The sequence below is a fragment of the Oncorhynchus mykiss genome, chromosome 13 (assembly GCF_013265735.2).
Source record: "Oncorhynchus mykiss isolate Arlee chromosome 13, USDA_OmykA_1.1, whole genome shotgun sequence".
In the NCBI taxonomy this organism is placed as follows: Eukaryota; Metazoa; Chordata; class Actinopteri; order Salmoniformes; family Salmonidae; genus Oncorhynchus; species Oncorhynchus mykiss.
The window spans coordinates 49,602,249-49,616,942 of record NC_048577.1 but is presented as its reverse complement, the minus strand read 5'-3'; the positions used below and the strand labels follow the sequence as shown (position 1 = coordinate 49,616,942).

General features: G+C 42.0%; 1 protein-coding gene across 1 annotated transcript in view; it reads right to left on the bottom strand.

Moving 5' to 3' along the window:
- Positions 1 to 9,464, bottom strand: part of LOC110486697 (speckle-type POZ protein) — a 106,136-nt gene extending 96,672 nt beyond the window's left edge. Inside the window, exon 1 of the mRNA XM_021558476.2 lies at positions 9,337 to 9,464. The gene's annotated coding sequence lies outside the window, so the exon portion shown is untranslated. The remainder of the gene's footprint in view (positions 1 to 9,336) is intronic.
- Positions 9,465 to 14,694: the final 5,230 nt, after the last annotated feature.

The window sequence follows — 14,694 nt, the reverse complement described above, 5'->3', positions numbered from 1 at the left end:
TAGGAATTTTAGGACTATTTCCCTCTATACCATTTGTATTTCATTAACCTTTGACTATTGGATGTTCTTATAGGCACTTTAGTATTGCCAGTGTAACAATATAGCTTCCGTCCCTCTCCTCACCCCTACCTGGGCTCAAACCAGGAACACATCGACAACAGCCATCCTCGAAGCATCGTTACCCATGCAGAGCAAGGGGAACAACCACTCCAAGTCTCAGAGCGAGTGACGTTTGAAACGCTATTAGCGCGCACTCCGCTAACTAGCTAGCCATTTCACATCGCTTACACCAGCCTAATCTTGAGAGTTGATAGACTTGAAGTCCTAAACAGCGCAATGCTTGAAGCACAACGAAGAGCTGCTGGCAAAACGCATGAAAGTGCTGTTTGAATGAATGCTTACGAGCTTGCTGATGCCTACCACTGCTCAGACTGCTCTATCAAATCATAGACTTAATTATAACATAATAACACAGAAATACCAGCCTTAGGTCATTAATATGGTCGAATCCGGAAACGATCATCTGGAAAACAAAACATTTATTATTTCAGTGAAATAAGGAACCGTTACGTATTTTATCTAACGGGTGGCATCCAAAAGTCTAAATGTTCCTGTTAAATTGTACAACCTTCAATGTTGTCATAATTACGTAAAATTCTGGCAAATTAGTTCGCAACGAGCCAGGCGGCCCAAACTGTCCCCGAGGCTGACAGGGTAAAAATCTGTCATTCTGCCCCTGAACGAGGCAGTTAACCGACCGTTCCTAGGATGTCATTGTAAATAAGAATTTGTTCTTAACTTCTTTGATATAGGGGGCGCTCTTTTAATTTTTGGATAAAAAAACGTTCCCGTTTTAAGCGCGATATTTTGTCACGAAAAGATGCTCGACTATGCATATAATTGACAGCTGTTGAAAGAAAACTCTGACGTTTCCAAATCTGCAAAGATATTGTCTGTGAGTGCCACAGAACTGATGCTACAGGCGAAACCAATATGAAATTTCAAACAGGAAGTACCCCCAGATTTTGAAGGCGCTGTGTTTCAATGAGTCCTTCCTTATATGGCTGTGTATGGGTCACGAATGAGCTTAGACTTTCTGTCGTTTGCCCATAGTGTCGACAGCATTGTGACGTATTTGTAGGCATATCATTGGAAGATTTATAATTTTACACTAAATATACCAGGTGGCCGCTTGGTGTCCTCCGTCTCAATTATTTCTTAATCTCCAGCTGCATGTATTTTTATGTTTGCTTCCGAGGAGAAACCCAACTGCCACAAATGATTTATCATCTAATAGATATGTGAAAACACCTTGAGGATTGATTCTAAACAACGTTTGCCATGTTTGTCAATATTATGGGGTTAATTTTGAAAAAAGTTTGGCGTTGTACTGACTGAATTTGTGTTTTTTTCTTAGCCAATTGTGATGAACAAAACGGAGCGATTTCTCCTACACAAATAATATTTTTGGAAAAAAATGAACATTTGCTATCTAACTGAGTCTCCTCATTGAAAACATCCGAAGTTCTTCAAAGGTAAATGATTTTATTTGAATGCTTTTCTTGTTTTTGTGAAAATGCCTGCTGAATGCTAGGCTTAATGCTATGCTATCAATACTCTTACACAAATGCTTGTGTAGCTATGGTTGAAAAGCATATTTTGAAAATCTGAGATGACAGTGTTGTTAACAAAAGGCTAAGCTTGTGAGTCAATTTATTTCTTTCATTTCATTTGCGATTTTCATGAATAGTTAACGTTGCGTTATGGTAATGAGCTTGAGGCTATGATTACGCTCCCAGATACGGGTTTGCGCGACGCTAGAGGTTAACTGACTTGCCTAGTTAAATAAAAGGTGTAAAGAAAATTAAAAATACCAAAAATTTGGTTTCCGGAAATACCCATTTCCGATTGTTATGAAAACTTGAAATCGGCCCTAATTAATCGGCCATTCCGATTAATCAGTCGACCTCTAGTTTGAGACAATGCATTTCTGAACGTAACGCACCAATTGCAAATTAGGTTTTTGGACATAAAGATGAACCTTACCGAACAAAACACACATTTATTGTCAAACATGGAGTCCTGGGAGTGCCGTACAGTGAAGATCAAAGGTTAGTGATTAATTTTAACACTATTCCTGTCTTTTGTGACACCTCTCCTTCTTTGGAAAATGGCTGTATGTTTTTCTGTGGCTAGGCGCTGACCTAACATAATTGATCTTAATTACCTTTAAAATGGTGTATAATACTTGTTATGGTTGAGGAAGTTTGTTTGTTTGTTGTTTTGAATTTGGTGCCCTGCAATTTCACTGGCTGTTGGCGAAGTGGGACGCTACCGTTTAAAAAGATGTAGTGTAGCCTACCCTAACAGACAAACAAGCATGTCGTAACCGAGGCGCTTTCAAGAGGACACATCATTATATCTGAAAAGGGTAATCAATACAGGCTACACCAGTAGCCTACTGTAATTTCATATGAGACAGAAACACCCCTACCCACTAAGCAACTAAGAGAAGCCTACCCCGTGCAAGACTGGCCCGAAGATACTGTATACCGCCAACACCAGTGCCATGAATAGCCTAAGCGAGGATATTCTACATGCAACAGACCAAAGACTGAACACACACACTTGGGTCATTAGCGAAGAGAAAGAGCAGGCAGGCCAGCATGAGGGAGAGAGAGGAGGGGCAGGCAGAACCGTACACGTCTTGGTAATCTACATCTCGCAATGTCTTAATTGTCTTCCACCAAAGTAGCCTCAAGTTCACCTCTTCCTCTCTGAGTTTATTTAAATTACACTACATTCTGTCAGCCTTTATAGCCATAGTCTAGTTAGGTTATAACAAAGGGGGGGGGGGGGGGGGGGGGGGGGAAGTGGGATAACTGCATTATGACTTTAATATGTGGGGTGGGGGTTCGGTTAGGGCTTTTTCTTAACTTTAAGGATCCCAACATGATTTAAATGTTCACACCCCTAGTTTTATTAATGTACAGAAATAAAAAAAATCCTACATGTCAAAATGTAGGTGATATGCATATTGGCTACAGCTTCATGGTCAAACCGATGCTGACATGAGGTGCTAAAAAAATGTGGCCAAACTTTAATGAGACTTAATTACAAAAATATAGTGATGATTGACAAATATAATGAAGGATAATTAACATGGGCATCTAAAGGCTTGATTCTGTCGACATACTGGAGGCACGGTTCCTTCAGATCAAATGGTCACAAGACTGGAGAGTGAAGGACAGTGCCTGTGGCGCACCACACATCACCCACCTTAAATCTGAGCAGGTGGCGGTTCGCATTTTAAACTATTTAACCATAAACATAATGGTTTAAAACTTGGACATTTAATGTAATTTTATGAAGCATGTACCTTGTTTCAAAGTAGCCTAGCATAGCCAAAATACAACCATAGAAATGTTGAGGGAATTATTTTATTAACACTTAATACGCTATTGAAAACAGCATGATTCTCATGTTCTACTGGTTTTCGAAGCAACGTTATTTTATTGTCCAACAGCATAATCCTAGTCATATTAGTAAGCCATGCTATTTAATGCATCTTTAGATCTCCCCTTAAATTTTACATGAAACCACTGGTGCATGCGGTGCACTTTTGAGAATTTTTTTTTCCTGCTAATTGCATTCGGGAACATTCGCGCATAGCCTACAGCCATGTATGTGCGCATTGTTGAGCTGATAATATAAAGAAATAAAACTATCAACATTTTAAGCTAAACGGTCTGATCTGTTGCATCAGCGGAATTTTTGTAGTTTTATGTGCAGTGGTTGGATGAATTTAAAACAGTCCGTTTTAAAACATTTATCATCATCACAGGGACAACGGGACTCCCTTAATGTCGAGCCCTGTAGGGAAAAGTATTTTGTTGTAATTGTAACGTTGCACTATTTTATAGGCTACCAAGGGTGGCTAACCATCCTCCAGGGGCAGTGTTGTATTTTGAGACGGGCTCGACTACGCAAAGAGTGTAGCATACATTTTGGTCTGATTCTCTATGGTAAAAAAATATACTAATGCATGGGTCCTTGATCATACAATGAAGTGCAAATGGTGTTAGTGGCATGACAAGCAAAAAGTTAATGTCTAGCCCTGCCACTCCATATTCCCTTGACAAGATCTCCACAGCGATGTCAGCTCTGCCTCATGAATATTCATCCACTTCATTAACACACAAGTGGGGAAACAACATATTGCATGAGCCTGACATTATTTGGAGAGATGGGAGGGAGAGAGAAGGAATAAAATACAGACGGGACAGACGCTAGAGAAAGAGGAGAGTCCACTAGTAGAGACAGACAACACAATAACTCTTTACTGAACCTCAAGAGTACCAGAAAGTTGTCCTACATTATTCCACAATCCAGCAGCCCCCTTCCAAACCCAGATAAGGCTCTCTAAAAGCAGGCACAAAGGCAAGGACATCAGGCTGGGAATTACATGCCATTTTACCTTGGAAATCCTCCAGGAACAAAGGCAACAAACAGCTGCAATTTCTCTGCTCATGTCTGGCTGCACACACAATGAACGGCTAAGTGCAGCGTGGTGGAAGCCACAGAGCAATCTGCTGTCATTCTACTGCCATTCAGCAACCTGGTGTTGTTTTTCCAACCTGCCCCCACAAATACACACACTCAATCACACAAGTGTACAAAAATGTATGTTTCCTGCACATAGGTTATGCAAACCCACTCCCACAACAGAGAAACTCAAATCCACTTAGCCACAGACACACACTGACAAACCTACACACAAACAAGATTATTTTCTCTTTATGCTGTAATGCCAGTGAATCTCTTAAGAGGGACAGCCATGGGGGAAATCTCCATTCTCTAGTGATGTCCTCAGAGACCCAGTGAGACAGCACACAATATTTCCCAGCTAACTTCTTTGATGACTGAAAAAGTGGGCCGCTTTGGGGAAGCGTTAAGACAAAGTCAGTCGGCACCCAAAACCTTTGTCCGGCCTTGTCCCCAGCTTTTTAAGGGCTGCGGAACGAGGGCCTCGGGAAAAAAAACACCCAACTATAATTGGAACACGGCCCAGGAATCGATACTGCTGCTCGAGTAACGGTCCTCAGCCAGAGCCATTTCATATTATACCCTCCATACCTGTTTCTCTGACAACAAAAAAAACTCAATTTCAGAATGGTATGAACTATCGATTTCACTACCACAATCCTCTTCCACCCCAACATCACCCCCCCATCTCACTCGCTCTCTCTATACCTCTGACTCACCTACTATATAACTCCTTTTCTCGTTCCATCTTATCTAGATTTGTTCATCTTTTTATCGCCATCTTTGCACATAACACTCCTCACTCCACCTGCATTAAACCCGTTGCTCTCACTCCCAATTTAGGATAGTTTAGTATCTCCCTCTGTAAAGTCTCACTTATCTTTCTCCCTCCATCCCTGTCTGGGCATCTCTTTGAATCATTTCACCTTTGACCTTGAATTTGCACAGCGCTTAAACCCTGTCTCACCCAACCCTAGATGGGTGATTCATTCCCCAAATACCAAACAGCCACATGGAAATTACCTTTGAATTCAATTGGACTCGCATCACAACAGCAAGATGGTCAACTGCTGCTTTCCAAGCTCAAATGGCAGTAAATACCAGCACGATTAGATCTGACTTTGGGGCCACAGCCGCTTCTAAATCACTGCATTGTCATTGATATTCAGATAGCTTCTCGGGGTCAGCGGCAAGGCTACTCGGCCAGGGAGAAGTAGGCCTCAAGCCCCCAGACCAGGCAGGCCTCCAGCCCACACTCTCCACACCCAGCCAGCCAGACGCTCACTAAGCTAAACCGCTACCAGCACAGCAGCACATTTAAATACATCTAAATGGCAGATGCAATGAGCTGTGCCCGGTTTCCCGATACCGATGGAATTTACACTTACGAGTGTTTCAACAATGTATCTTTCCAATAACGGCCAAAGATGTAATACGCCTTTCCCAAAATACCACGCAGAGAGAATGGTCGCTAAGGGCGTTGTAGGAGCATGTGTCGATACTGATAGGCTGGAAAGAAAAGGCAGTGCTGCTCTCGGATTAGCTTTCTCCATTAAAAATCTTGCCTTAACATTAGAATGATTTCACAATACTGACGACGGATCAGAACTTAGACAGAAGTTACCACCTAAAGCTGCAAATATTGAGGCGTCTTATTCGTATTGCTTACCCAATAAAATGCACTAAGTCCCCGATTTGGCACATCATTGCACATGTTAGGCTACACACCATGAAATATATTGAGTCAAATTAGAGAAATTAGCAAAATAGAACAATTGATTGAACATGAAATTTATTTTTTTGATTGAAAAAGGCCTATAGCTTACTGTTTATATTTGAATGCAGATCTTGGTTTTCATTTGAATAATCTTTTTAAACGAAGCTTGGAATTAATTGCAAAGACATTGACAACTCTGTATTTATCGGCAGTCACAGAGAGACAGATAAACCATTTGATTCTGTTTAGCGGAGATCTTCTGTGTTTAAAATTACGTGGGAGGGCATCTAACGGCGCTGTTCTGTTCTGCGCACTTAGCTGTTCTGAGGCAAGCATTAAATTCCAAGCATTTTCAAGTGCAACGTTAATAACGATGGTTTGTGGAAAAAGCTTGGATTTAACAAAGCTCCTACGAAGGCTCTAACGATGAACTTAACCTTATGATGCTTTTGAGAAACCGGCCTTGGGTGTGTCTTTCACTTTAAAATGGATGCCATAATGTAATGGAAGAGCAGCAGGCTTGGTGTTCTTCTGGCTGAAAAATGGCCTGGCGCCTCTTTAAGGTGACTAAAAACATCCACTTTGTCTGTGTCACTCCTGCTCCCATCTTGTTATTGGAGTGCAGGAACGAGCAGAGGAAAACCATTAGATACCGCCACTGTCTGCATCAGTCACACAAAATACATTTCATCCCACACATCTGAAACAGCCAATAGCACAGGCAGGCATTTGCGACCCCAATCCATATTTCAATTTCCAACCTCTCAGCAAACTAATTCAATACTTGTTGCATTCCCTCACAAGTAATCAGCATTGTGAGAAATGGGCTTCTTCTAAAGCTGTACCTGTAGTGTCACACTGACTCACACACATTTACTGGAGCTGCACACACACCCATTATAAATACATATATATACTTAACACAGGTGGAAAGACACAGTTACACAACTAAACTGCCAGGATGCACACTCCAGTGCTCTTCTCCTCACGGCTCTGTGGCCATGTGGAAGCGGAGGCTGGCGGGTATTAGCGACAAATTTAGGAGCTTAAACAGCGACAGCTTTACGATGCCTGAGCGGCCTCTACCACTCCATTGCTGTCAGATTACATTAGCTTGCCCTCCGCTATCCACTTCGATTGGCTGTTATTCCTAGCAGTTACAGAAGCACCTCACGTAAATAAAACAAAGTGTTTTGTCCTATGGATGGTGAGGAGGGCCGGGGGATGTTGTGTAGAGTGCATCTCCACTAAATCGAGTGCTGTCCAATTTAACATATCATAACATAGAATGGATGGAGTTGGCTGGGAAGTGGTGGCTGGCTAGGGGTTTGCGTGCAGTGAAACGACTAGGTAGGCATTGCAGTACCAGTAACTTTTGAAGTGTTCCATCGCCAGTCATGGTCATGAAGGTGTTGTGCAACGGAAATGTCTTTTACCATTTTGGCCTAATCACTGACTACAGCCTGACTTTAACTACGGAACAATGGAAACCTGTGCCTGCTCTGAGGATCCTTTCCTGTCAACGCAGTCTGGAAGCACGTACAAAATTTGTCTTCATACAGAGAAAAACATTCCTGTTGATAAGAGTTTTCTCTTACCATTATGAGATGGCTGTCTCTCAGCACAGCCACACTGACTGTTGAGGCCAGCATGTCAAATCAAGGTAAGTACTCCAGTCAGACAAGTACTCCACTCACACCAAAATTACTTTCCCAGTTAAACAGCTGCCAAGATGAAGTCTCTGCACTCAAGCCACAACTAAACACCTGTTTGTCTTCAGAATTTCACAGGCCCCATTTTCCTCATCAATAGAGCCAAAACTCTCACTTACACTGAAATAGTGTAGGCCTATCAGTTTTGAGGTGTCTGTTGGAGCAGGTGTGTGGCAGGTGAATTACTACTTCTAGTGCAGCTCCTTGAGGGCAGCTTTTAGGACTGGGACTGTAGTGGGTGTCCCAGTAGTTATCTATGCTGTCTCAGAGCATACCTCACTAAACCACTCAGATGCTCAACTAAACTCCAACATTGCTCCCTCAGTTTCAACCTGCATGTGTTTACAATCTAGAAAAATGCTGAAGGACCACACAAGAATGATTGAGAATTCCCACAGCACTTCATGTACTAAAACTAATCTTGCGTCAACATTTTATTTGGTGAAATACCAGCCGTTCCCCAAAACGCCCACTTAAAAAACATCTGCCACCTTAATTCTCTCTGTCTGTGCGTGGTTAACCATACTGACAATTTCAGAGTTTGCTCATCTTTAGGCAGGACCTTATTCTGCAATGCAGCAACCCCTCAGCCTGGCTCTTCACATTCTCTATGGAGCTCAGTTTCTGGCAAAAGACAACTGTTCCGTTTCTGGCAAATGACACTGTGCTGCACAACTCATGCAAACAAATACGGGAGACAAGTGATGGTCACTATTTGGCAGGATACCGGGAGTTGTGGGATGGTGGCTTCAGAGCAAATTGTGGGTTCATAATGTGGCAAAAAAAGAAGAAGCTTTTACTTACGCACAGGGCCCCTGTGAGAATTACTCATGTATTCATTTCTAGGAATAACCCACCTCTTTCCCGCACAGCAACTGCATAAAAATTAATATTTCCTTCACAAATGGTCAAGCTAAAACCAGCTGTCAAACCATTGTCAGACAAGCGCAAGGTAGCGTAGATTGGCTAGCTAACTAGCTCAGCTGGCTAACCAACTAGCTAGCAAGCTGGCTAAGTAGGAAACTACAACAAGTAGTTTGCTACATTTTAGCACGATTAGCTAATGTTTGGTAGACGATTTGTCAGGGCTTGCTTCCAACGAGCTAGCTACCAGTCTGCTGGCTAGTTAGCTAGCTAACGTTAGCTCGCTAGCTGGTTAAGTGTAGCTTGCTATCTCGAACATCAACAGTCGAGATTGTTGAGAAGGTAAAATAGATAGATACAAGTTGGCTAAGTGCCTTACGTATTCCTGTCAGATACCAAACTCACACGTTCACTGGTGTTTGGTCTCAGAATGAAAGCGAGTACAAGCAAAGTTTAGAATGTGTTCAAAGCAATGTTTCCTTTTGTTTTAAAACTCACCTTTTTTCAGTCTGTTCCACGACAGGATAGGATTTTTTTGTTGTCAGCACTGGCACTCTACATCCGGGTTATGCCTGTGACGAAAGTATGCACGCCCATACCAAAACATTGCCATGCTTTGTTATTTTAGCTAAATACTTTATTAATGTATGTACATGTCTTATTAATACATTTATTAATGTAAATATACGAGTCAAAAACCTATGTTTATTCTTTTTGAGAATTAAATTGAACATTAAATAAACACAATTCATTCTTCTCATAGCAAAAAAATTATGTATTGTCTGTATTCCCCTCACTGTCGTTTGTAATGCTTGTATACTCTGTTGTAAACTTATTGTATTTCCATGTGTAACTCTGTGTCGTTGTATCTGTCGAACTGCTTGCCTACCTGGTTAAATAAAGTTGAAATAAAATAAATAAAATAAAAATATATTTTGAATTGGTTTACAATAAAGTATAAATTATATACAGTATATAATTGCCATGCTGTGATAGGACTGTCAGTATGTGAAAAATCCTGATGATACAGTCTTCTTCTTCCTCTTCTTCTTCAATAAAATTACATAACAATAACGAGGCACGGGGTACCGGTCCCGAGTCAATATGCTGGGATACAAGTTAGTCGAGGTAATTTGTTCATGTAGGTAGGGGTAAAGTGACTATGCATAGATAATAAACAGTGAAGTAGCAGCAGTGTAAAAACAGTGTAAATAGTCAGGGGAGCCATTTTATTAATTGTTCAGCAGTCTTATGACTTGGGGTAGAAGCTGTTAAGGAACCTTTTGGACCTAGACTTGGCGCTCCGGTATCATTTGTTGTGCGGTAGCAGAGAGAACAGTCTATGACTTGGGTGACTGGAGTCTTTGACAATTTTTTGGGCCTTCCTCTGACACCACCAAGTATATAGCTCCTGGATGGCAGGAATCTTGGACCCAGTGATGTATTGGGCCGTATGCACTGCCCTCTCTAACACCTTACGGTCAGATTCCGAGCAGTTGCCATATCAAGAGGTGATACAACCGGTCCGGATGCTCTCGATGGTGCAGTTGTAGAACTTTTTGAGGATCTGGGGACAAATTCCAAATCTGTATCTGACCTCCTCCCTATAGGCTGTCTCATCCTTGTCTGTGATCAGGCCCACCACTGTTGGATCGTCAGCAAACTTAATGATGGTGTAGGAGAATGATGGTGCTTAACCACGCAGTCGTGGGTGAACATGGAGTACAGGAGGGGACTTAGCACGCACCCCTGAGGGGCCCCCGTATGGAGGATCAGTGGGGCAGATGTGTTGTTGCCTATCATTTACCACCTGGAAGCGGCCAGTCAGGAAGTCCAGGATCCAGTTGCAAAGGGAGGTATTTAGTCCCAGGGTCCTTAGCTTAGCGATGAGCTTTGTGGGCATTATGGTCTTGAATGATGAGCTGTAGTCAATGAACAGCATTCTCACATACAGTAGGTGTTCCTTTTGTCCAGGTGGGAAAAGGCAGTGTGGAGTGCGATTGAGATTGCGTCCTCTGTGGATCTGTTGGGGCGGTATGCGAATTGGAGTGGGTCTAGGGTTTCCGGGATGATGGTTTTGATGTGAACCATGACCACCCTACAAAATAAGTTACAAACAATGCAAAAAACAAACAAATAGCACAGTTGGTTAGGAGCCCGTAAAACGGCAGCCATCCCCTCCGGCACCATTATAAAAACATTGTAAGAACATGCAACAATTTCAAAGATTTTACTGAGTTACAGTTAATATAAGGAAATCAATCAACTGAAATGTATGGGTTTTACATGAATGGGAATACAGATATGCATCTGTTGGTCACACCATTTGCCTCATGCAGCGCAACACATCTCCTTCGCATAGAGTTTATCAGCCTGTTGATTGTGGCCTGTGAAATGTTGTCCCACTCCTCTTCAGTGGCTGTGTGAAGTTGCTGGATATTTGCGGGAACTGTAACAAGCTGTCATACATGTTGATCCAGAGCATCCTAAACATGCTCAATGGGTGACGTGTCTGGTGAATATGCAGGCCATGGAAGAACTGGGACATTTTCAGCTTCCAGGAATTGTATTCAGATAATTGCGACATGGGACCGTGTATTATCATGCTGAAACAATATGTTATGGCGTCAGATAAATGGCACGACAATGGGCCTCAGGATCTCCTCACGGTATCTCTTTGCATTGAAATTGCCATTGATAAAATGTGATTGTGTTCGTTGTCCGTAGCTTATGCCTGCCCATACCATAATCCCACCGCCACCGTTGGGCACTCTGTTCACAACATTGACATCAGCAAACCGCTCGCCCACACGTGCCATACACCATGTCTGCCATCTGCCCGGTACAGTTAAAACTGGGATTCATCCATGAAGAGCACACTTCTCCAGTGTGCCAGTGGCCATCGAAGGTGAGCATTTGCCCTGTTGAGGATGATAAGCACGCAGATGAGCTTCCCTGAGACAGTTTATGACAGTTTGTGCAGAAATTCTTCAGTTGTGCAAACCCACAGTTTCATCAGCTGTACGGGTCGCTCGTCTCCGACGATCCCGCAGGTGAAAAAGCCGGATGTGAAGGTCCTGGGCTGGCGTGGTTACACGTGGTTTACGTTTGTGAGGCCGGTTAGACACACTGTCAAATTGACATTGGAGGAGGCTTATGAACATTAAATTCTCCGGAATCAACTCTGATGGACATTCCCACAATTAGCATACCAATTGCACACTCCCTCAAATCTTGAGACATCTGTGGCATTGTGTTTTGTGACAAAACTGCACATTTTAGAGTGGCCTTTAATTGTCCCAAGCACAAGGTGCACTGTGTAATGACTATGTTGTTTAATCAGCTTCTTGATATGCCACACCAATCAATGGATTATCTTGACAAAGAAGAAATGCTCACTAACAGGGATGTAAACAAACATGTGCACCACATTTGAGAGAAATAAGCTTTTTATGCATATGGAAGATTTCTGGGATCTTTTAATTTTAGCTCATGAAACATGGGACCAACACTTTACATGTTCCGTTTATATTTCTGTTAGGCATAAAATAAAATAATCAAATAAATCCCTACTAACTTCTAGCACATGCTCCCCCCAAAATCCCTCCCAGGCCCCCCAATCCCATTAAACTTAATCTATATCATTCTGAAACAATCCACCTTTAGGATTATTCAGCATGTCAGCAACCTTTTCCACAGTAACATTTGTTACCTCCAATAACTATTTTGCCATTTCCACAATAACCTTCAACCTGGCATTTCTGCTTTCCACAACCAAAGCCGTGTTGATAACCTTACCAATGAAAGCTATGAAGTCAACTTTATTCATTATCAAAGTGTCCTTTGACAAAGCACATTCAAGAGCGCAAGATTTCTGAACAGGTCTTGAAACCATGCCAGGACCAGCAGAAGCATCAGCCCCGAAAGGAAGTCCACTTACTACAGGAGTCCACACTGTAGTTCCACCAATCTGCATATGATACATCATGACTGATTCTATATCTCTGAGCCTCTCTAGCCTCTCTTTTAATCGGATAGGGTGTAAATAAGGCCCTGTGTTCTCATCAAACACCATCACAACTTTCCACTCCGAGACATTTTTACTATTACTTCCTACCTTATGGTGTCTTTATGCTTTCCATGCTAGACACTCCACTGCTTTCAGTATCATAATCTCTCTTCTTCCTATGTCTTTCCACTACAGACCATTCAGATCCTTGACCCTCATCTTTCCACTCCATATCATCAGAACTGTCACCCATAAAGATCGCATTCCAGCACAGCTGTTGCTTCCCCAACCTTTTCTCCATTTCCTCCACTTTGTCCGCACTACTTGTCATGGGGTGGCAAGGTAGCCTAGTGGTTAGAGTGTTGGACTAGTAAACGAAAGGTTGCAAGTTCAAATACCTGAGCTGACAAGGTAAAAATCTGTAGGTCTGCCACTGAACAAGGCAGTTAACCCACTGTTCCTAGGCCATCATTGAAAATACAAATTTGTTCTTAACTGACTTGCCTAGTTAAATAAAACATTTGATCTCATTCCAGGGCCAGGTTCATCACTAAAATGTTGTAGATAGAAATACCACAAATAGAGCTGATGTGATTCCTTATTCTACATGTCGGAGAGGCATGTTTGTTCTATCTGAACGTTCCAAAACGTTGTGGCCCTGGTGAAAACTGTCGAAGCAGTGAAGTGACAATGTCACAGCGTTGAAATGAAAGATGTGATTTTCACAGACAGATTGCATCTTATTTTGTGGACTTTAATCTTTCATAGATTATTCATCTTGAACTGAAGTTCTTAGATTCTATATCTGTGATCTTCTTTCAAGCAGTTGTCTACCGGGACATATGGTTTTGAAGGCAGAAGAAGTTTATAGAAATATAGTAAAGAAATGTAAAATATTTGTCAAGAAGAAAAAAGATAACTTTAAACGTTTATTGAACTCTTACTAAAATAAAAAAAAATGCATTGGCACCGGCATCTGGATGTTGGCTTGAACATTCGTGATGTTCCCGAAACAGTGGATGTGTTTGCTCTTTCCCACTCATAGCAAGGGGAACAGCCTTGACAGGAATACAATTACATATTTTTCATTTGTGATTTTTAATACCAAACATAACACACATGTTCATGAGTTATGCAAAATCCTTGTTATTCCAAGCCAATAGAATGCAGTCACCACATAGTAGTGTATCACCCTGTGACAGTGTGTGCTCAGTCTGCAGGGTTGGCACCATGTTCTCCAGTAGCTCCACTCTGAATGACTTTAATGCAATTATAAATAAATAAGCATGTGGTGGGGAAGAAGACGGGGCCCTTTGGGGACAAGCTGAGAGAAAATAGTGGAAGTTTAATTAAAGCTGCAAAACCATACTCCTACTCTCTCACACACACACACACACACACACACACACACACACACACACACACACACACACACACACACACACACACACACACACACACACACACACACACACACACACACACACACACACACACACACACACACAAAAACACACTTAGTGAAACACACAAACAAACACATACTGGGGAAAAATCGTTGTGTGTGCGTGCATGTGTGTGCTCATGGATGGGCTTTCATTATGTGTAGCATCTGGAGAATATCCTCTCATGTGGCCACACTTATCACTTCACTGGTTTTGATAATGTAATCATTATCATTAGAAAGAAAGGAATTAGATTACCTGAATGATTACCTGAATGTGAAAGCAAAAAAGTGAAGGCAAGATTTCCGGGAGGCAGCTCAAGTGGTGGTACAGTCAGTGTGCTTCAGTTGTGCACTCCTATCCCCACACCATAAAAAGGCAGCACATTGTCTTTTTTTTTGC